Source organism: Caretta caretta, chromosome 6, assembly GCF_965140235.1.
Source record: "Caretta caretta isolate rCarCar2 chromosome 6, rCarCar1.hap1, whole genome shotgun sequence".
In the NCBI taxonomy this organism is placed as follows: Eukaryota; Metazoa; Chordata; order Testudines; family Cheloniidae; genus Caretta; species Caretta caretta.
Genome location: NC_134211.1, coordinates 57,291,984 through 57,313,809, shown reverse-complemented (window position 1 = coordinate 57,313,809; position 21,826 = coordinate 57,291,984). Strand labels below are relative to the sequence as shown.

The 21,826-nt window shown below is 47.7% G+C and overlaps 1 long non-coding RNA gene across 2 annotated transcripts in view; it reads right to left on the bottom strand.

The window, feature by feature from the left end:
* Positions 1–229: 229 nt before the first annotated feature.
* Positions 230–21,826, bottom strand: part of LOC142072531 (uncharacterized) — a 44,675-nt gene continuing 23,078 nt past the window's right edge. For both annotated transcript variants that reach the window (XR_012668938.1, XR_012668939.1), the window contains one exon: positions 230–4,184. This is a non-coding gene — a long non-coding RNA (uncharacterized LOC142072531). The remainder of the gene's footprint in view (positions 4,185–21,826) is intronic.

Sequence of the window (21,826 nt, the reverse complement as noted above, 5' to 3'; positions counted from 1 at the left end):
TCAGCAGTGCTGACTGGAGCTGCCAGGATCCCTTTTCGACCGCCTGTTCCAGTCGAAAACTCAATGCATGGCAACCCTAATACAGATATGTGAAAATATTCACAGGCAAATATCTAGGTGGATTTATGCATGGATTCTTGGAGCCTGATTCACCAGGAGACATCAGTTTTAAGCCAGTGCACTATCACTCCTTTGTTTAAAAGGCTGTAAAATTGGAGTAACACAGTGATGAACCGGGCCTCATATTTATTCTTTAGGGGCTGTTTGTTTTGTTCTTTTTAAAAGTCTCTCTCCTTCTCTGGACATCCATATGTGCAATCTCTGCAAATTGGTAGGGCAGAGTAGAGCATCAACATGCTAAAAAGTTCATAGGTCTCTCTTCCTCCCTTCAAGCTACCATGCATCCATCTCAGCTGCTCCTATTCCCACTGCAGGGTGAAGGCCTCTCTGCACTGCCTCTGCTCATCCAGTCATCTCAGCCACTCCCATCCCCACCATAGTGTGGGCGAGGCCCTTGCCCTGTTGCTGCGCACCCAGGTCATGCCTGCTTCACCATCCTACACCTGTGTTTATATTATGAACAGATGGGCCCTGTAGTTAGAAACAGGGAATAATCCTCACCTGTTTTCCCCACATCCTGGCTATGCCCCATCAGCATTTCCCCCAGGTCCAGTTTCACCCCCTCGACTTCTACGGAATAATTTCTAGCATTTCTGTACTCCTTGCCTCTCAGCCTGGACTGCTCCCAAAATACACATCTTCTCCACCAGCTGGGGAGGTAGATATGGAGGGGGTGGCTCTTAGGGCCTGGCTCTACCAGGCTGGCGTGCTAAGGAGCCAGCTGCCTGGTAAGCCACCCGAGACACACCTTGTAAACATGCCTGGCCCATATGCTTAGGAGCTGCACTACTCTGCCAGACCCAAGGCATCGTTATTTTGCAAGCAAAGATAAACACTTCCATACTCTCTCACACATGTACTTCAACTCAATGATGCTTGATTGACATGACATGTTATGCAGGTGCTGCCAAACTGCAGGACAGCTAGAACCCTCAACTCTCTGTCCAGAGACGGTACAGGGTACCTAGGGCAGGACCTCAGCCTGTGTTGGGGGTTAATGGGCAGTGGTAGGTCGCTCCGTAGCTCTATGCTGTCTCAGTGACTCGCCCTCCCCTATACCCAGGCCAGCTCCTCCTCCTGGCCCCTTTTTCATTAAAAGCCTTTTGTTGTCCCTGATCATTTGGGGACTTTCCTTCTGAGTCCCTCGTGTGTGGGCCCTGGAGCAGAAAGGGTCTCCCTGGCCAGTCTCTCCCTGTCCTGCTGGTTGCAGTTGCTCCTTGCTGGGTTTGGCTCGGGCTTTTTGATGCCATTTATGCTTCTGGTTTAGGGTCACCAGTTCTGCATCTGATGAGAATCTGCCTTCGGTTTGCACAGCTCCCTGCAGTGAGGGATCTGCTGGGGTGAGAGATCCCTGCAGGCATCTGTAGCAATCTAGTTGGTGGCGGTGGTTGTTGTTTCTCTCTCTCTGTTTTCCAGATCCGACACTGCTTTCCCCAGTGTTACCATAACAACAGGCATTAAGAGCTTGTTGACATTGCCCTGTTGTACTAATTGCACATTTTCCTGCCTCTGTTACATGCCAGTTGTTCCTTTCAAAAGGCTAAAATTGCTTTTGGCCAGTCTGTCTGTTCCCTTGCTGACTCTGTGGGTCTAATTAGGGAGCTTGAGTGAGGGAACAAATGATCCTGAAATGCTCTAGGGGAAATGTTGTTTAACCCTGCTCAGAGCAGGTCTAGATGACTCAGTGGCTAAAATGCTGATGGCTACCAGTGTCGCGCCTACACAAGAGCTCCCACTGTCGGATCAGTAATTGTGATAACAATGATGGGAAATTTTAGGGATGAATGTCTGGTGTGTACAAGATCTATAGGTCTGACTGTGCTGGCCAGAGCCAGCCAGCTATAGTGCATACACCTGGTGCCGTGCAGACTTCCGACACACAGCTTAATCCTTTGCGTGAAGGATGTTGATAAATTGAAGAGGGTTCAGAGAAGAGCCACAAGAATGATTAAAGGATTAGAAAACCTGCCTTATAGTGACAGACTTCAGGAGCTCAACCGATTTAGGTTAACAAAGAGAAAGTCAAGGGGTGACTTGATTACAGACTACATGTACCTACACAGGGAACAAATATTTGATAATGGACTCTTCAATTCAGCAGATAAAAGTATAACATGATGCAATGTCTGGAAGCTGAAGCTAAATAAACTCACACTAGAAATATGAGTTACACTTTTAACAGTGAGGGTAATTAACCACTGGAACAATTTACCAAGGGTTGTGGTGGATTCTCTATCACTGACCACGTTTAAATCAAGATTGGTATTTTTCTAAAAGCTCTGCTCTAGGAATTATTTTAGGGAATGTTCTGTGGCCTGTATTACACAGGAGGTCTGACTAGATGATCACAGTGGTCCCTTCTGACCTCGGAATCTATGAAAACCTGACCTCAGGGCCCAGGATCAGTCAAAAGCAAGGGCTCTTGTGGGTCAGGAGTAAGGGTCACTGGCAGAAGGGTGTGGGACACAGAGCTGGAGTAACAAGGGTGCTTCAGGTCAGGACCGAGGTACATCAGAAGGGCTCCAAGGGGGAAGCTTGCACAGAGCCCACCCTCACTACTCTTGGCTGTGGCCAACTCCATCAGACTCTCACTCTCAGTTTTAGAAAGGAAGGGGGATGAAAACAAGGGACTTGGCTGAAATCTGTAGCTGTCCTAGCTTTGCTCAAGTGGGCCTGAGGCTCCCTAGGGCTGAGGCCTGGAGGGATCAGGTGAAGTGTTTGGGGAAGGCTTTACTCCAAGGCCATTACCGGGCGCTCTGTCTATGGCAGCAAGGAAGGGGGAGAGATTTTGGAGGCAGAGCTGAGTCTCTCGCCTGCGGGCAGAGCATGGCAGTGGGAACATTCTGCTAATTAGCATCTGGCTCCTATCCGTCTGGAACATTCACACTTCAGAGTCTCTGACTAGGAGGCCTCCTGCTCTCGGCTCATCTGACGGAGATACCTCTCTGGGTCTGGCAGCCCTGCTGGGCTTGGGTCCGTGCTTTCTAAGGTCAAACAACTGTATTGGAGGTATTGAGCCCAGGCTTTCTCTCTGCAAGGCTTGGAGTGCTGGAGAGACTCGGACCTTGGCCCAGTGCTTAGTGCTCCTGCCCACCTGGACAACAGGACACAGGGGACCTTATTCTTTGCCACTCTGTATCTATGCTCAGTGCAGGAATGATCTGAGAGTGGGCAGCTGTAGGACTCCTGCCTAGCCCCTGGTATTTGCAGCCCCAGGGCTACTTTGACTGATGTTCTGTTTTCCATAGGGGTCTAAGGGAGCCAAGAAAAGCCAGAGAAGAGCAGCATTCAGGATAAATGCCTCTTCCATGCTTGCCCCCAACATGCTTCATACACTAGGGTCTAGCACAGAGCTCCTCCAGCCACCCTGCACCTTCTGGGGAACCTCTGTATGCCTCCTTAAGTCCGCTGAGCAGCAGCAGGGCGCGAAGCAGGGGGGCGGGGTGGCCTCGTGCTCTGATCCATGCGCGCCAGGCTGTAGCCACTGGCCGGTGGGCTCTGGCCTAGCCCGGGCGGCGCGCTGTGCCTTGCCGGCCTCACTGGGGGCTGAGCCAGCCCCTCAGGGTGCTCAGGCCCTGATGATGCACATTGTTAAACACCCTGTTCGGTGCCTGCCAAGGCAGTGTCACTCCCCAATGCCTGGCCCTATGCGAGTTGCTGGAGGCCACCTGGGGAGCTTGGGAGCAGAGCCACCCCTCGCTCTCCGGCCCACGCTGGCCAGCAACCAGCGCTTCAAATCCACGTCCTTGACTGCGACCTCTCTCAAACGCAGCCTCCGGCCGGCCCATTTCTCTCAGGTGCTTTGTGAGCTGCTCCCGCCATGATCTTCTTGCCTGGTGCACCTAATGCCTCGTGTGCAGCCGCTCCGGTCCCGGAGCCCAAGCTGTCCTCGTTCAACCCTGGTCCAGGTGCTCCTGATTCTCTCCTGCTCGCCAGCTGCCAAAGTCTGGAGGAGGGGAGGCCTGCCTAACGGGACTTCTGTGGTCAGCTGAAGCAGGGCTCCCTGCGTATCAGCAGCCCTTGGAGTCTATCCCCTTCTCCGCAGTTCGATGTCTCCCCGATACCTAGAGAGACAAGGGGAGGGAGGTAATACCTTCTGTTGGTGAGAGAGACAAGCTTTCAAGCTACAGAGAACCCTTCTTCAGGTCTGGGAAAGGTCTCCCTGATACCTACACAGCTTTGCTTCATGTTTCCAACTTCTCTCACTACTGAAGAAATGTGCCGCCAAATTTTTTTAGCATAGGCCTACATCTTGGGACAGAAAGGGATCCACCGGCCGAGAATAGGTTCCTCCGTGGGCCCAGTCTGGGACGCTGTGTCTAACACTGAACTTTTTCTTTAAAAATCTCTCAGTGTTGCTATATGACTGATTCAGCTCCACTGGGGCGAGAAAAAGTGGGAGCACTAACGTAGACTGACTGCTGATGCTTTTACCACTGTTGTCCAACTCTGCTTAAAGCAGGTCTAGCTGACACAAGGCATATGACTCTGGGGTCCAATAGACAAGCATTCATTCCCTACCACACCAGCTACAGAGTAGGGGCAGGCAGAGTAGCATGGAGATGAGCTAGGTGCAGTTCTCAGGTCATTCATGCTAGGTGGGGGGCTGGATCGAGTAGTTTCTCTGTCAGGAGCACCTCTCCTCCCCTTTCTCAGGCAAGGTGATCCCTTGCACTCCCATCTCTCCATGTTTATCCCAGAGCTTAATTTGTAATGAAAGAGGTGCCAGGGCTCAAGCAATTATTTTACTTTAATAAATGAAGGGGCAAGCCCAGAGGTGCCGGGGCTATGAACGGCCAAGCCTAGAGGTGCCGGGGCTCAGCCCTGACACAAATTAAGCACTGGTCTTTCCCTGTTACTCTCTAGGTTTTAGGCCAACAGTCCTACTTGTGAGTTCCCAGGCTCCACTCTCTGCTGAGAGGGAAACGATTAGCAGGATCAATTCCATTGATCCAGCTAAGTTTCCAAACTGCACTCAGGTCACCTTGAGAATCTCTCTGTTACAGTGCATAGCATCCCAGCCCCCTCAGCCTCTCTCCAGCCTGGCTCACAAGGGCTCCTCTCAGCCCCTAAGACTAACACTCCAATCTGGCTGGAATATCAACTTCCTCGGTACCCCATTGTCGTCTGGGGCAAGGCAGAGGCTAGTGACCGATCAGCTCTGCTCTCCCATAGTGAGGGGCACTGCCAGCTGGCAAATCTTGTCACTGACTCTGCCCTTTCCATGGGTGGCACTCTGGCACTTTGGGGTGGACAGCTGGGATTTCTATTGGACTGGGTGGACCCAAGTAGGGATGTCAGTGTCTCACATCAGTGCGCAGAAGCTCCAGGCAATGGAATGTCTCACAAAGCCTGAGGTTGTGTTTACAGCTGTAAACACAGAGTCACCAGTGTCTGGGAGGCTGCTTGGCTGCCCGGCAAGGCCTGCACCATCAGCACAGTCAGGGAAGTGCAGGCATTGCAGATCGGTAGAGCTGTTACAAAAAATTGGTTCATGCCCATTCCATGCACATTGCCAAGAGCTTTTTCCTTCACTATCCCACTGTCAGCACCGGTGACAGGGCGCATAGGAGCTTCAGCCTGTTGGCAGACCGAAGATCCCGCAGTGCAAACAGCAAACCCATCTGCAGCTGCTGCCCCATCCTGAGGGTGATACTGCCCCAGGGGAGAGTGGGGCTGAAGGGAAACCCAACCAACAATCAGAAGGGGTAGGGGAAGGGGACCTGAGGGAGCACAAGGGCCCAGCAGCTTTCCAGAGCACGGGAAGAAGGGTGACATCCTCCACATAATCAACAAGGCCCTGAGAGAGCCCACCTACAGCTCCCCAGCCCTCATCTCACTAGGAAACTGGATGAGGGTGAAGGCTCTCAACCTCACCCATCCCATCAAAGGACTATATTATAGAGGGGATGGGAAGAGGCTTCATGCCACCAGCTGGATTTCCCCCACAGCATGTGGTGCTGTACTACCTGGGGAGAAGTACAGCCTACCACCAAGTGCAGTTCAGGTCTCAAACCTTTCACTCCAGTGGGTAAGTGGAGAAACTTCTTCTCTATCTCTTGTCTCTTGTTAGCACCCCAACTCCAGCACAGCACCCAGTGACGTGACCAATTACTGTGTTGGGCTTAAGGAAACAGGGAGAGTCACTCCAAAGGGAGTCCGCAGCATTCATCAGGCTCCCCCACTTGAGGGGTGAAAGGCTGCTCTGTTTTGTTCCTCAGTAATTTATGACCAAGGCAGTCAGCACCTTATAAATATTGGATAAAGGGCTCCATAAATCTTTAAAGCAGAAATAAAGCTGCTTTTGATGGGGGAAAATGTCACACGCCCACTGCATCCCTGTCTCTCTCCCCCTTGTCTATACTAGATGATGGCCCCATTGCAATTCACACTGCTGTGCTTGTAAAGGGAGCGTGAAAGTCTGTGATCTGTGTTCACAGCCCAGGTAGGAGCTAGTCAGGTGTGCTCTGTTAGTTCAGCTGCAGCTTCAAGGCCAACCCAGCTCACTATGGAAGCGTTACAAGGAGCTGAAACCGTGCAGCAAAGCATTTCCTGGAACAGCTAAACATCTTTGACAGAAATTCTAGTTAGTTGTAGAATTAACACAAAAGGAAGTTACAAAGGCAAACACAGTTCCACAGGTGATGCATAAACGTCTCCCACATTCTCCACACTTCCTGCATAAGCAGCAGCAGTGATTAACAATGGTTTAAAATTATCACCATGCAGTTCCTTAAGAACGCCTACTAGACTTCACTTCTAAACCAAATGCAATTCTTCATATGCCTTTGCTTCATGCTACAGCTGCTTTTCAGGGCACTAAACTCAGGCACAATGTGTGCAACTACGTATTTTGCTTGCTTTGCCTCTGCCTACCACAGCTTTTTGCGGAGACTCACAGTTTTATAAAGTCATCATTTGTGATTGTTATTTCCCTGTTTGATACTTCAAGCTGTACAACATCTCTACAGACTATCATAAGAAAGAGAGTTTAACTAAAAGAGTTACAGTACCTGTGTATCCAAAGAAGCCCCACTTTCCGCAGAGTGGGGTGGGTGCATGAATTTAACAGGCGGCTCATATATCTTCCGCTGCTGCTGGCCTTGGAGAAGTCTCAGATTTAAAGAGACAGATGGTGGACATCTTGGAGGGAATTCACCTTTAAAGGCAGCCACCAGGAGGAAGAGATTGTTCCCAGGAGCCACCAGAAAGGAGCCCAAGAGTGATGCATCCATGGGGAAAAGATGGAATCAGAGAAGGGAATCCACCGTGACAGAAACAGGCCAATTGCAAAAGGTCATGCAGGGAACTGATACCCCTAGTCTCTGGGGCCCTGCCCCCACACAGCATCTGCCTTTTCAGGGCAACGCAGGCCTATCTGGTGCCCCCATCTCTGGTGCTTCATTCACTTGCAACTAACAACTCCTTTCAAAAGAAAATTCTAATCACAAAATGCTTCCACTTACAGCATCCACATTCAAACACAGGACCAAACAGGACAATGGGGATTGCAGACGTTGCCTCCATGCAGTGTTGTTATAAATATTTGGGGTTGATTTGGTGTTTGTATGGGTGAGTGCCTGGTAGCTTTGGTTGCAATTCAGGCACAATTTGGAGAGAAGCAGTTCAGACCTCTGACACACAGCTCTGCCATTGCCCCTCTGAGCCTGACCTGACCTCAGCAACTCCTATTATTCAAGTGCTCCCCACACAGCTTTGCTCATACACCTTGATCCTGGTATTCTAGCACTGGGCCTGTCCAGGACACTGGCACATGTGCACGATGGTTTTGTTATGTGATTGGGCTGAGATGCCAGTTTCATGTATGTATAACTTAACTAGGATCTGAACCCATGAATTGAACAGTTTGTGAATTAACCCCCATTACCAGCCTCAGTTCTCTCCCCTCACCAACCTGAGAGGACTTCCACGGGCTCTCCCCTTTAATGCCATTTCAGATATGGAGCAGGTGTTCACTGGTGCCTACTGCACTGAGCCATAAAGGGCAGGGAGCACCTACTTTAGACTCAGCAGCCAGGCATAATGTCCATATAATTTTGCATGGACTTTTGTCCTGTGAACTGAGGGCAAGGTGCTCAGTCTGCAGTCAATTTGAATTGTGTCTTTTGTTCCCTCCTGCATGTACTGCAGGAGGCCCTTTGCCTCAGTATCAGCTATTGGGATGGCAAGACTTGCAGCAGTCCCTGCTAGCACAGTCACCATCTCCAGGAAACAACAGCAACTTGCTGACACCAAAGGATCAGTTGGAGTCCTGCCTGGAGGAGAAGGCAATAATCTGGCATCCCCTCGGTTAGCCCCTGGGAAGTACAATAGTGATGCAGAACTTGTCTCTTGCTGATTAATCCCCAGTAAGAAATGGAAATTTATGTTATCACTGAATTTTGACCTTATTTTGCAGCAGGAATTGTTTCCCCCAGAAAATCTCAGAAACTCTTGTGAGATTGCTCCAGTGTTACGGCAGCTCCAAATTGAGCTTGCTTTTGTAAGATTTCACTAATTCCCTGTCAGCTGAGGAACTTCACAGCCACGGCTCATAATGCTGTATGGATACAAAGTGATTCGCCCATGTCCTAGTGAAACAAGGGAACAACCACAATGAGCCACTTCCCTTCTGCATGTGAAACGATCCCTGCTGACATCAAAACCTGGGGGGGGGGGGAGGGAAGGAGGGGAAACTACACTGTTTGAAAAGGGAACCACACTACTCTGAAACCTGTCTGAAAAGGCTTTTCTTTAGCTGGAGCAGTCTCTAAATAGCTAATGCCCTACTGATTGTCTAACCCCACAGAAATGATTTACAGCCTCTGATTCTGGGGTGTGCCCACAGTGCTGGTGTCATGAATGATATTACTAGTCAGCACTATGGCCCCATTAAGGGCTCCATCTTGTTCCCATAGATGTCAGTGGCAAAACTTGCACTGACTTTAATGGAGCAGGATCATGCTGTAAGTCAGCAGGAGACTCAGAAATAGCCATTTGAATGGGACATTTTAATTCCAAGTACAATTCTCATCTTACACAAGGTGAGAAGGGCCTCTGCTGCTGTGCGGCCTCTGAGGAGACCACATGGAGTCTGATGATACTAGCTTTATGTTAGCTGCCTTGCCAGAGCTGTATCTTCTCTGCCAAATGAGGGACTCTAAGGTAAGACCCTGCATGGAGCACAAATTTAGTCCAGCAAAGTCCTGGGCTGTGTTTTTGGGAAAAGGGGCATCTGAGGTTAGATCCAAGCCAGATCTTGGCAGCCTGATAGTGCTGAACTGCCTCAGAGGGATGCCGCTACGTGAAACACTTTCACACATTTACTGTCAAATAATGGAATGAGAGCCAAAGAGGGAGACTCAGCAAGTGATTTGATTAGGTGTGATATAAAGTGTATGGTCAGGGATGTTATAACTCTCAGTTTATTACACTTGTTAGCATGGCACTAGGGCAACACACAGAGTTCATAGAGGTGCTGAACAGAGGGGGAACCTACTAAATGGAGGGATCAAGTCATGCTGGGAACTTTGTTTGTCTAGTGGTATCAGGTGCCTGTGCTTTTCACTCTGATCTCAGCCCTTAGGGATCCTAGCAGTCTCACTCCCAGGCACTGCACCTGGGCAGCAGGGAGAAGGAGCTAAAGGGAAAGAGGAAAAGGGACAGAATTGATCTTGGAAAGTTTAAATAAATTCATATAGATGGACAAATGGAGCCGGAAGTAATGCTGCTGGAGCACCAACATCCATCCAAAGGCAGAGGAGGACTCAGGGAGGGTAGGAGAGAGATATATTTTCTGTTTTGCAGAATAGAACTTTTAAATTACCAGAGTACAACACATAACAGAACATTTGTGACTGGTGACCCTGCCCATCCTTGTCCCTATACTCATGCCTGTCCTCAAATCCACTCACCCCTGGCCCCCATGCTAAACCATCGCCTTAACCTATCCCTATGCTCCCAACTCCAGGCTATTTGGTTTTATGAGTCTACAGAACATGGGAAGAGTGGCCTAATACAGCCTGACCTGCAGAGTCAAGGGAGGTTTCCATGGATTCTCGGGCGAGGGGGCATTGTTGCACTTGATACGGGGTTCTGCTCTGTCAATGATGATGGACAATTAAATATCAAAAGGAGCTAGCATAATGAAACGGCTTTTGCAAAGGGAAAACATGCCTCACCAATCTATTAGAATTCTTTGAGGGGGTGAACAATATGTGGATAAGAGTGATCCTGTGGATATATTGTACTTGGACTTTCAGAAAGCCTTTGACAAGGTCCTCACCCAAGACACTTAAGCAAAATAAGCAGTCATGGGGTAAGAGGGAAGGTCCTTTCATGGATCAGTAACTGGTTAAAAGACAGGAAACAAAGGGTAGGAATAAATGGTCAATTTTCAGAATGGAGAGAGGTAAATAGTGGTGTCCTCCAGGGATCTGTACTGGGACCAGTGCTCTTCAACATATTCATAAATGGTCTGGGAAAACGGGTAAACGGGGCGGTTGCAAAATTTGCAGGCGACACAAAATTACTCAAGACAGTTAAGTCCAAATCAGACTGCAAAGAGTTACATGTGGCTGGGCAACAAAGTGGCAGATGAAATTCAATGTTGATAAATGCAAAGTAATGCACATTGGAAAACATAATCCCCACTATACATACAAAATGATGGGGTCTAACTTAGCTGTTACCACTCAAAAAAGAGATCTTGGCGTCATTGTGGATAGTTCTCTGAGAATATCCACTCAGTATGCAGCAGCAGTCAAAAGAGCTAACAGAATGTTAGGAACCATTAGGAAAGGGATAGATAATAAGACAGAAAATATCATAATGCCACTATATAAATCCACAGTACACCCACACCTTAAATACTGTGTGCAGTTCTGGTTGCTCCATCTCAAAAAGGATATTTTAGAGTCAGAAAAGGTCCAGAGAATGTACAAAAATGATTAGGGGCATGAAATAGCTTCCATATGAGGAGAGATTAAAAAGACTGGGACTTTTCATCTTGGAAAAGAGATGTCAGGAGGGAGGGGGGGAAGGATATGATAGAGGTCTATAAAATCATGACTGGTGTGGAGAAAGTGAATAAGGAAGTGTTATTTACCCCATCCCGTAACACAAGAACCAGGGGTCACCTGATGAAATTAACAGGCAGCAGATTTAAAACAAACAAAAGGAAGTACTTCTTCACACAATGCACAGTCAGCACGTGGAACTCATTGTCAGGGAATGTTGTGAAGGCCAAAAGTATAACTGGGTTAAAAAAAGAATTAGATAAGAGCATGGAGGATAGGTCCATCAATGGCTGTTAGCTAAGATGGTCAGGGATACAGCCCCATGATCTGGGTATCCCTAAATCTCTAATTGACAGAAGCTGGGACTGGATGACAGGGGATGAATTACGTGATAATTGCTCTGTTCTGTTCATTCCTTCTGAACCATCTGGCATTGGCTGCTGTCAGAAGACAGGATACTGGGCTAGATGGATCATTGTTCTGACCCAGTATGGCTGTTCTTATGCACTAGCATCTGATCTATGGGGGAGAGAGAGGTCTAGGTTAGGGATGTGTCTGTGACCCACCGCCTTAACCAGTGACCATACCTCACAAGAAAAGCTGCACTGAGCAGGAGAGATGATAATTCAGGGCAACATGCAGGTGTAGTTTCACTCTCCTGGGAAACCCCAGAGCCCTGCAGCTGAGTGGTTTTCAAGGGACCAGTCAAAAAGAAACACACAAAAGACAACCTGCAGCTGCTGCGCTCATCTTGTTCACATTCCAGATGGTACATGGACCTGTTGGAAATACCACACAAGTCAGATAGATTCTCCTGAAAGAGAAGTGAGAGCTGGAACTGGCAGACAGAGGATCTGTACACGCTTCCACTCCCCATGCGCTGCAGGCAATGAAGATGGAGCTTTAGAGCTTTGAGAACCTCCAGCAAGCTTACCTTGGGGGTCTCCATCCCAATAAGAAGGCAATAAGAAAAGATTCTTTAAATACAGTAGGAGCAAGAGAAAGACAAAGGAAAGTCTAAGTCCTCTACTTTGTGGGGAAGGAGCGCTAATAATATCAAGAAGGCAGAGGTATTTAATGCTTATTTTGCTTTAGTCTGCACTGAAAAGATTAATGGTGAGCAGATATTCAACACAATTAATATTAACAACACGGAGGAAGGAACTGAAGCCAAAATAGGGAAAGAACAGGTTGAAGAATTATTTAGGTAAGTTAGATATGTTCAAGTCAGCAGGGGTTGATAAAATTCATCCTAGGGTACTTAAGGAACTAGCTCAAGCAATCTTGGAATCATAAGAAATGATCTTTGAGCACTCATGGAGGACAGTGGAGGTCCCAGGGGACTGGAGAAGGGCAAACATAGCACGTATCTTTAAAAAGGGGAACAAAGAGGACCTGGGAGGATTTTCAAATCATTTTCAAACTGGGAGGATATCTCTAGTGAAGTCCCACAGGGGTCAGTCCTGGGTCCCCTACAATATTTTCATTTATGATTCGGATAATGAAGTGGAGAATATACTTGTAAAATTTGCATGACACCATGCTGGGAGTGGCTGGAAGTACTTTGGAGGACAGGATTAGAATTCAAAATGACCTTGACAAACTGGAGAACTGGGCTGAAATGAATAAGATGAAATTCAATACAGACAAGTGCAAAGTACTTCACTTAGGAATGAAAAGTGGGGCAAGGTGGAAGTTTGCTGAAAAGGAATTGGGGATTATAGTAGATCACAAATTGAATATGAGTCAACAATGTCATTGTAAAAAAGGCTAGTGTCACTCTGGATATATTAACAGGAGTTTTGCATCTAACACACAGGAAGTAATGGTCCCACTCTACTTGGCACTAGTGAGGCCTCAGATGGAGTATTGTGTCCAAGTCTCACTTCAGGAAAGATGAGGACAAATTGGAGAGAGTCCAACAAAAATGATAAATGGTTTAGAAATCCAGAACTATGAGGAAATGTTTTTAACAATGGTATGTTTAGTCTTGTGAAAAGAAGAGTGTGTGTGGGGAAGGAACCTAATAACAGTTGTCAAATATGTTAAGGGCTGTTATAATGTAGATAAAAGTAAACTAATGCACATTGGAAAAAATAACCCCAATTATACATACAATATGATGGGGGCTAATTTAGCTACAGCTAATAAGGAGAAAGATCTTGGAGTCATCTTGGATAGTTCTCTGAAGATGTCCACGCAGTGTGCAGCAGCAGTCAAAAAAGCTAACGGGATGTTAGGAATCATTAAAAAAGGGATAGAGAATAAGATGGAGAATATCTTATTGCCCTTATATAAATCCATGGTATGCCCACATCTTGAATACTGCATACAGATGTGGTCCCCTCATCTCAAAAAAGATATACTGGCATTGGAAAAGGTTAGAAAAGGGCAACTAAAATGATTAGGGGTTTGGAATGGGTCCCATATGAGGAGAGATTAAAGAGGCTAGGACTTTTCAGCTTGGAAAAGAGGAGACTAAGGGGAGATATGATAGAGGTATATAAAATCATGAGTGGTGTGGAGAAAGTGAATAAGGAAAAGTTATTTACTTGTTCCCATAATATAAGAAGTAGGGGCCACCAAATGAAATTAATGAGTAGCAGGTTTAAAACAAATAAAAGGAAGTTCTTCTTCACTCAGTGCACAGTCAACCTGTGGAACTCCTTGCCTGAGGCGGTTGTGAAGACTCGGACCATAACAGAGTTTAAAAGAGAACTGGATAAATTCATGGAGGTTAAGTCCGTTAATGGCTATTAGCCAGGATGGGTAAGGAATGGTGTCCTTAGCCTCTGTTTGTCAGAGGGTGGAGATGGATGGCAGGAGAGAGATCACTAGATCATTACCTGTTAGGTTCACTCCCTCTGGGTCACCTGGTATTGGCCACTGTTGGAAGACAGGATACTGGGCTGGATGGACCTTTGGTCTGACCCAGTATGGCCATTCTTACAGTCTTATAAAGAGGACAGTGATCAATTGTTCTCCATGTCCACTGAAGGTAGGATAAGAAGTAATGGACTGAATCTGCTGCGAGGGAGATTTAGGTTAGATATTAGGAAAAACTTTCTAATGATAAGGGTAGTTAAATTTTGGACTAGGCTTCCAAGGGAGGTTGTGGAATCCCCATCATTGGAGGTGTTTGAGAACAGATGAGACAAACACCTGTCAGGGAAGGTCTAGGTTTACTTGGCCCTGCCACAGTGCAGGGGGCTGGACTAGATGACTTTTTAAGGTCCCTGCCAGCCCTACCTTTCTATGATTCTATCTCTTCCCTCCCAGATCAATGTTCTGAGAAGCAGACTTCGCGTTACCTTTGGTAATGACCTCCAAACAAGGCTCCCTTTCCCCACTCTGAATTGTCAACCCACCCCCTTGGCTCTGGTTTTGGGGACTCCCATCCCAAAAGCCTGGATCTGATGATCTGGAAAGCCATCAGCCATCTCCATGGAGGAGCTTCCAGTGTTGCTCTGTGCAACAGGAGGATGGATTGGCAGAAGGCAAGGCAGGGAAGGGGATGGGGCAGGGGCAGGGGCAGGGGCAGGAGAAGGGCCAGCACAGCTTGGAAGCCCTTTGTGCCACCAGAAGCTGGCTGTGGGAGTGGGACGATACCTTCCTCCCCTCCCAGCATGGAAGCTGAATGCAACTGCTAGTTGGAAGTAGCCATGTTTGTATGGAGAGCACGTGGCTGTTTGGAGGAGAAAGTGACACCCCCTAATGCTCTTGCCAGACTTACTAGCCTCTCAAGGTAACCATCATGGGGGAGGGTCCTTGGCATTTGCCTTGGATAATTGGGATCCCTTTGCTATCGCACTGTGGGAAAACTCTGGGACAGACTGACCCTCTCCCTCTCCTAACAGCTGGTGCTTTGGCAGCTCCCCATCTCATCAATCACCATTGTGATCAGTGAGACACCTAGCCAGGTGCATATATTGGAGGCCAGAGGCAGGGCTGGGAGGTGCTGCAGGGTGACTCTGGATGCTGTTGCTGTCAGGTTATCAGACAGACTGAGCTCCCCAGAGAAAAGCTTGTAAGGTATAGCACAGGGGACTGGTAAATAGCTTCACCTTGGCTCTAGGACACTGTTTGAATCCCACCTACGAGTTCAGCCTTGCTCCTGTTGAAGCCAATGACAACTTTAATTGATTTCAATGGGACCATGACCAAAAATTGTTAGCAGCTCTGGCAGTTTGGTGGCTTCTCTGAAAAAGGTTCTGGGTCTCAGTCTAGATCCTAGTGGGCAAATGTTCACAACACCAAAACCACACAATAGTCACTAACTGCCCCGTTACTGGCAGCCTCAGCAGAGAAGCCAAGGCCTACATGGGCCACGGAGACTGAACTCACCTCTCACATTAGAGGTTGACTCCACAGTATGCCTCACCCTGGAGGCTGTGTGTGTGTGTGTGTGTGTGTGTACATGCACGTGTGTGCATGTCTTTGTGTGTGTGTGTATGTGTGTGTGGTGGGGGCGGGGAAGCTTGCCATGGCAGTGTCCCAGTCCTGTGGATAAATGAGGACTTCAGTGCCCAGGGCTGTCAATCTACACAACAGAGTGAGTTTCTATTTTGTTTGATGACGAATAAAACCAATTTAAAAAATAATGGCAATGTGCGTTGTTAAAATCTCTGCTCAGTAGGGTGTGGGGGTTATTGAGTATTTTCCTGCCTTCTCGTCACACTGTGGGATTGCCCCAGACACCGGGGGCAGAGTGTATGACAAGGAGAGACAACGATCAATGTTTAATATTGCATATTTAAGCAGGCTTGGGCTCTAATCCATCATATCCCCCGGCTTTTCCTAAAATTAATCTTCAATAGCTTATCGAGAACTTCAGAAAATTAATATCCCAGCATTTCACCTTAGGGGAAAGTCGAATATGCATGTGAGAGAGAGAGAGAGACACAGAGCTGAAATGCTTCCCTGAAAAACTCCTCCTCCAGGTTCTAAAGATGATCTTAAAAAGCCATCAGCTGCCCCACAGGCACATCTCATGTCACTGCTGTAGTGCCATGTAAAGTCATTTCAGAAAGTGCATGAGGTAGAAAGAGAGACAGACTTTGGAGCAGCCCATCCAGGATCCACTGCTGAACCCCTGCCGCCCCCTACACAGCTAAAACCAATTGGGATAGAACATAGCTTTTGACTGCTGATGAAGACAGGACAAAACCATTTCCAGTCCCATTCCAGGAAGTGTGATACATACACACACACACACACACACACACACACACACAGCCCCACCAAGTCTCACATGTTTCTCATAATGGGGCTGAAAGTGATTTAGTTCCATCTACTCTAGTAGCAGCTAAACTATTCTCAGCACCAGTCCAGAGGAGCATGGGGTCATAGGGTGGGGAGATAGGAACAAGTCATTTTCTTAGTGTAGATGGACTCTCAGACCTCTGAATGAATAACAGGGGCTTAGCACCATGGGCCTGAAGATCCATGCACTTTGGTGGTGTTAGATACAGCGGGAGTGAAGGCCACTCCCTGAGAATGTTCTGACATTCATATCTGAGGATCGTTAGAAGGCCCCATCTGATCTCAGGTCAGCTTTCACTGCGATTGGTGCATATTAGTGAGACATCTCTGAAGGAAAGCCAGAATCCAGACCCCATGTGGCTTTGTAGATTAAAACCAACACCATGAATAGCCACAGGAAGTGAACAGAAGTCTGGTGCTGTCTATGAATCACAGGTGTAATTTATTCTATATGGCTCACACACTAAGGGACCATGCTGCTACACTGACCACACGATAGAAACACCTCACTCATAAATTAATATATTTTAAAGCCACAAGGAACCATTATGATCATCTGCATGAGCGTAGTGATGCATAACAGAAGCCATAGAACTTCACCAAGCGGTCCCTGCATCAAGCCCAAAATTTCTGGCTGAGCTAGATCAGATCTTTGACAAAGTGATATCCAGGCTTGATTTAAAGACTTCAAGTGAAGGAGAATCCACCACATCCCTGGGTAAGTTATTCCAATGATTACTGACCTTCACTGTTAAAATATATGCCTTATAACTAGTCTGAATGTATCTAGATTCAGCTTATAATAATTGGATCTCATTACACCTTTGTCTATTAGATTGAAGACCCCTCTACTATCAGAAATCTTCTCCCCATGTAGGAACTAAGGGATCATGATCTTAACCTTCTCTTTGTTAAGTTAAATAGATTGAGCATCTTTAGTTTTTCTCTGTAAGGCAGGTTTTCCAGATCTTGACTCATTCTTGTGGCTCTTTTCTGAACCCTTTCCTGTTTTTCAACATCCCTGTTAAAGTGAGGACATCAGAACTGGACCCAGGCTTCAGTCGGTCTCACTAATGCCAATATGGTGGTAATAACACCTCCCTTAATTCTACTCAATATTCCCCTGCTTATGCATCCAAGGATCACATTAGTTTTTAGCCACCAAATCACTCTGGGACCTCATGTTCACTTGGTATCCAGCATGACTCCCAAGTCTCTGTCAGAGTCATTGCTTTCCAAAATACAGTCCCCAGTCCTATAAGAGTGACCTACATCTTTTGTTCTTGGAAGTATAACCTTGCATATTAGGTGAGCATATTATGGACCCAGATCCATCTTCACTGTCTGCTCATGGTGTCTGTACAGTTAAAGGTCAATGTACGCTATTGCAAAGGTCACAGAACTAGCCAGTGGGCAGAGCCATACAGAGCACATTCCTATAGCAAGTAACCACAAGCCTGCACACACTACCAAGCATGGGTGGCGTGTGCACCCCCCCTCTTCTGGGACGCTATCCCTCTGCCCTGCCTCTTTCACCTTAGGCCCTGCCAAATCCCTTCCACCCGAGGCCATGCCCCACTCTGCCCCTTCCCCCCCTCTCATCAGCCGACCCGCTAGCATAGCCCCGAACCCTGGCCAGCACCCGGAGCAGCCCTGAGCCTAGGCCAGCATCTGGAGCAGCCCTTAGCCCCGGCTGGTCAGACAGCGCCCAGAGCAGTCTGGAGGAGTCCCGAGTCCTGGCCAGCTGGCTGGGGTCGCATTCTGATCCCGGGCTGCCCAGAGGAGCTCTGATCCCTGCTACGGCCTTGCCCTGGGGCTGTGGTTGGGAGCATTAGTGGAGGTTTGGGGAGTCTTAGCCTCCCACAGCCTCCATTACCTGCTGCCCAGGCTACCAAGGAGCGTAAATAGAGGCTGAGGTATCTCTGTCTGGGCACTGCTGATGTTCAGCAGTACCTGAATTTTCACTGTTTGAGTCTAGACTGCCCATCACCTCCCTCCCATATCTCTTTCCTGCCTCTCTCCCGGCCTCCATTGTTGTCTCTCTCCCTGAAAAAACTCTGCTCATGTGGGCACGAGTCACATGCTGGCTATTAGATTTTAACACACTTGCAACAAGCTCTGGGTATGTTAGCTGCTCTGGCTTATTTCCGAGGCAGCTTGTCTCTGAGACACACAAGAGATGACAGCACACGTGGTGGGAGCAGCACAGCCTGTCGGGTTATGTTCTCAGGCAGAGCCTCATGTCTCTTCCAATCTGACTGTGGGGTTTGGCAAGCTGTAGAAACAAGAAGAGATGCCACAAGCTCTCTGCACAGAGGCCCTGGGTTCCCCAGTGCACCATTCCACACCCCATTTGCCCACCATGCTGAGGGGCAGATTGGACAGCAGCAGCTTCCATTCAGAGGTGGGAGTGGGACAACTGGAGACCCTCGCTGAGGAGGAGTGCCACTGTCAGCTGACCTAAAAGAGCAGCTCTTCCCTAAGGCCCTCAGAGAGCGGCATCTGAGCCTGTGAGATAGAAGAGAACAGCCCACATTCACCTACTCACTGCTGCAAGTCTCACACAGGTTCCCTGTAAGTAACATGGAGGCGCCCATTTCATGTGGGAGTTACCTTGGGTCAGGAGTTCATCTCACTCAGAAGCTCCATTTCTGAGCACAACAGACCATAGAGGAACCCAGTGGCCCTGAGAGGAATTTTCCACAAAGGCCAAACCTGTACCTGTGGCTGGATCAGTGGATTCCTTCCACAGGGCTGCACCTAGCATAGTGGACTCTGAGAGAGGTGACCAGATGGACCGATTTTCAAGGAATGTGGCACATTTGTGGTTGATTATATTGAAACCAATTGTTCTGGCTTCAGAACAATCAGCTGGTTTGTTGGATTCCCCATGCTCTGTGATGTCTACTTCATGAGAAGGACAGGGTCAGTCTCCTATTAGATCTCATGAATTTACTGTCTAGCACAAGAAGAAATGCAAGGATCTGTGAACATTAAACAGGCTTCAGAGGCCGGGATGTGGATTGTTGGACTGATCGGTGCAGAAGAGGGATGTGGAAAGGCTAGAATGACAGAGCAAATAGCTGAGGGCTGGACAGGAAGCCCAGAGCAGTTTCATAGAAGCCCTCACTGGCTTCCTCATTAAATTGCAAATAGGATCAGAGGCTCAGGGATCATGGGCCTGAGGCAAAGACTGGATTACTCAGAGCAGAATTAAATGGGGATAATCTCCAGCCCAGCATCTGTCAGTCAGGACCAGGTCACGCTACTTGTTAAATTCACCCGCCATTGGAGAGCTTTGAGAGCCCAACATCCCTTCATAAAGATGGTGGCCAGAGGGACTGTCTCTGAGGGATGGAGCAAAGGACATGGTGGTGTATTGAAAACTGTAAAAATTATCCAGTCACTCTAAATGTTAAGGGTTTTCCTGCTCTTGCTTGCAAGCTATGGGATGCCATAGGGATGTGTGCAATCTAGGCCTAGCAGCAGTCAGTTCGCAGACAGCCTAGAGTCAGGTGGGGTGAGTTGTTCCTCTCTATTTTAGAATGGCCTGCTTTGTCTCTTGCTGGTTTGGGGTTCCTGGGTTCTATCATGTTGAGTTCTAAGAAATAAAGTAGTGTCCTATTGCAACCTTCCAGCAAGAGTATATTGTGTTTTTATATAACATCTCTATTTCTGTGCCAACAACCTAACAGAGAGCGCCTCCGGCCCCCCACACCATAATCAAAACTGAGGTCAGGGCTTCACCCAGTCTGGGCTGTGACACCAATGCCCAATACTAAGCATATTAGTAATAGGGTACAATTTACAGAAGCAATCAACCCAAGTGTATTGATGATGTCAGACATTTGGTCTGTTTCTCCTCCCCTCTTAGTCATCACTCAGTGGATGCAAAGGGAGTCCCTTAGGGGATTTGCTTGATCATACAGTGTTTAGACAATGGAGAAAGTAAGGCATCTAGTGCAAGGAGCACTGTCCCTTTTTACAGATGGGAAGCATGTCAAGTTACGTGCCTAAGCTCAGAGAGAGAAAAGTCAGTGGTAGAAATGGCAGCAAAGTCTAGATCTTCTGAATCCCAATCCAATGCTCAGTCCAACCGATAGTGTTGGGCTCAGTCACTGGGTCCAGCTGATCTCTGCTCAAGGCAGAATTCAGGAAGGGAGGAGTGGAGGTAAGCTTCTAGGGGCTAGTGTAATAATTAGGCTACAAGTTTACCCTAATTGTGAGCTTGTGTGGAAAAATAAGTGGAAGTTCATAAAATGTCACAATAATTTATCGATTGGAAAAGGTACAAAAGGAAAACAGAGACTAAATTTGTCCAAACAAAAGATCTCCTGCTATAAGTCAAGGAATGTGTTAAGATCATGTCTGGTAAACAAGAGAAGTGTAGGACCAGAAATCAATGGATCAAAATTGGCTGTGTAAGAAATTAGGCCTAAGTGGTGGACAAATAAGAAAGGGATGGGCTATTCCACCCTACACTCAATTTTTGGACACACACAAGACTAGAGATCAGTGGGAATTAGTGGACATGAACACAGCAATTACTGACAAAGTGGGGAAGGAATGAATTTCACCATCTTGGCTGCCATCTCCCACGTCTCCTGGGACCCCAGGATCCACTGTAACACTGTTGAGCCTTCATCAAACCAGGCCAGAGAGAGAGGGTCCCAGATGACATTGCCACCTCCACCACCTCTGCTGTGAGACTTTCTGTCTCCCCCACCTTGTGTGTCCTTTTCCTTCCCTACCTCCTTTCTTCTCTTTCTCTCTCTCCCCCTCCTTTTGCCTTGGGTTTCATAAGAGTTAGACTTAGCCAGCCAAGACAGTATATTTTGCAACACCTCTGTGAGCCTATGACCAGAGAACCAGCTTAACAGCCCAACGCTGGTACAAGTTGGCCAGGTTTTGGATAGCCTGGTAAGACCACGTGCCATGCTTGTGTTTCTCCAGCAGTGAGGTTGCAAGTGAGAGTCAACACCAGAGACAGCCACTGAATGTTCTGTCTTTGCTGTTCTTTTCTCTCTGCTTCTGTGTGTGCCAGGATGGGCAGGGATGGTGTCCCTAGCCTCTGTTTGCCAGAAACTGGGAATGGGCGAGAAGGAATGGATCATTTGACGATTACCTGTTCCGTTCATTCCCTCGGGGGCACCTGGCATTGGACACTGTCGGAAGACAGGATACTGGGCTAGATGGAGCTTTGGTCTGACCCAGCTTGGCTGTTCTGATGTGTGTGTTTGGCTTGGTTGTTTTCTAGGAAATGGGATCGGACTTTAACAGCAGCAACAGTGACAACTTCAGCCCATTTCAACTAATGTTTCCTCTTACCAAAAAGGACAGTTATTACCTTCTTTAATGCCAGTGAAAAGACAGTCAGAGAGGGGTTCTCCTAGTAAAACCTCTCTCCCGCTAAAGGAAAAGGAAAC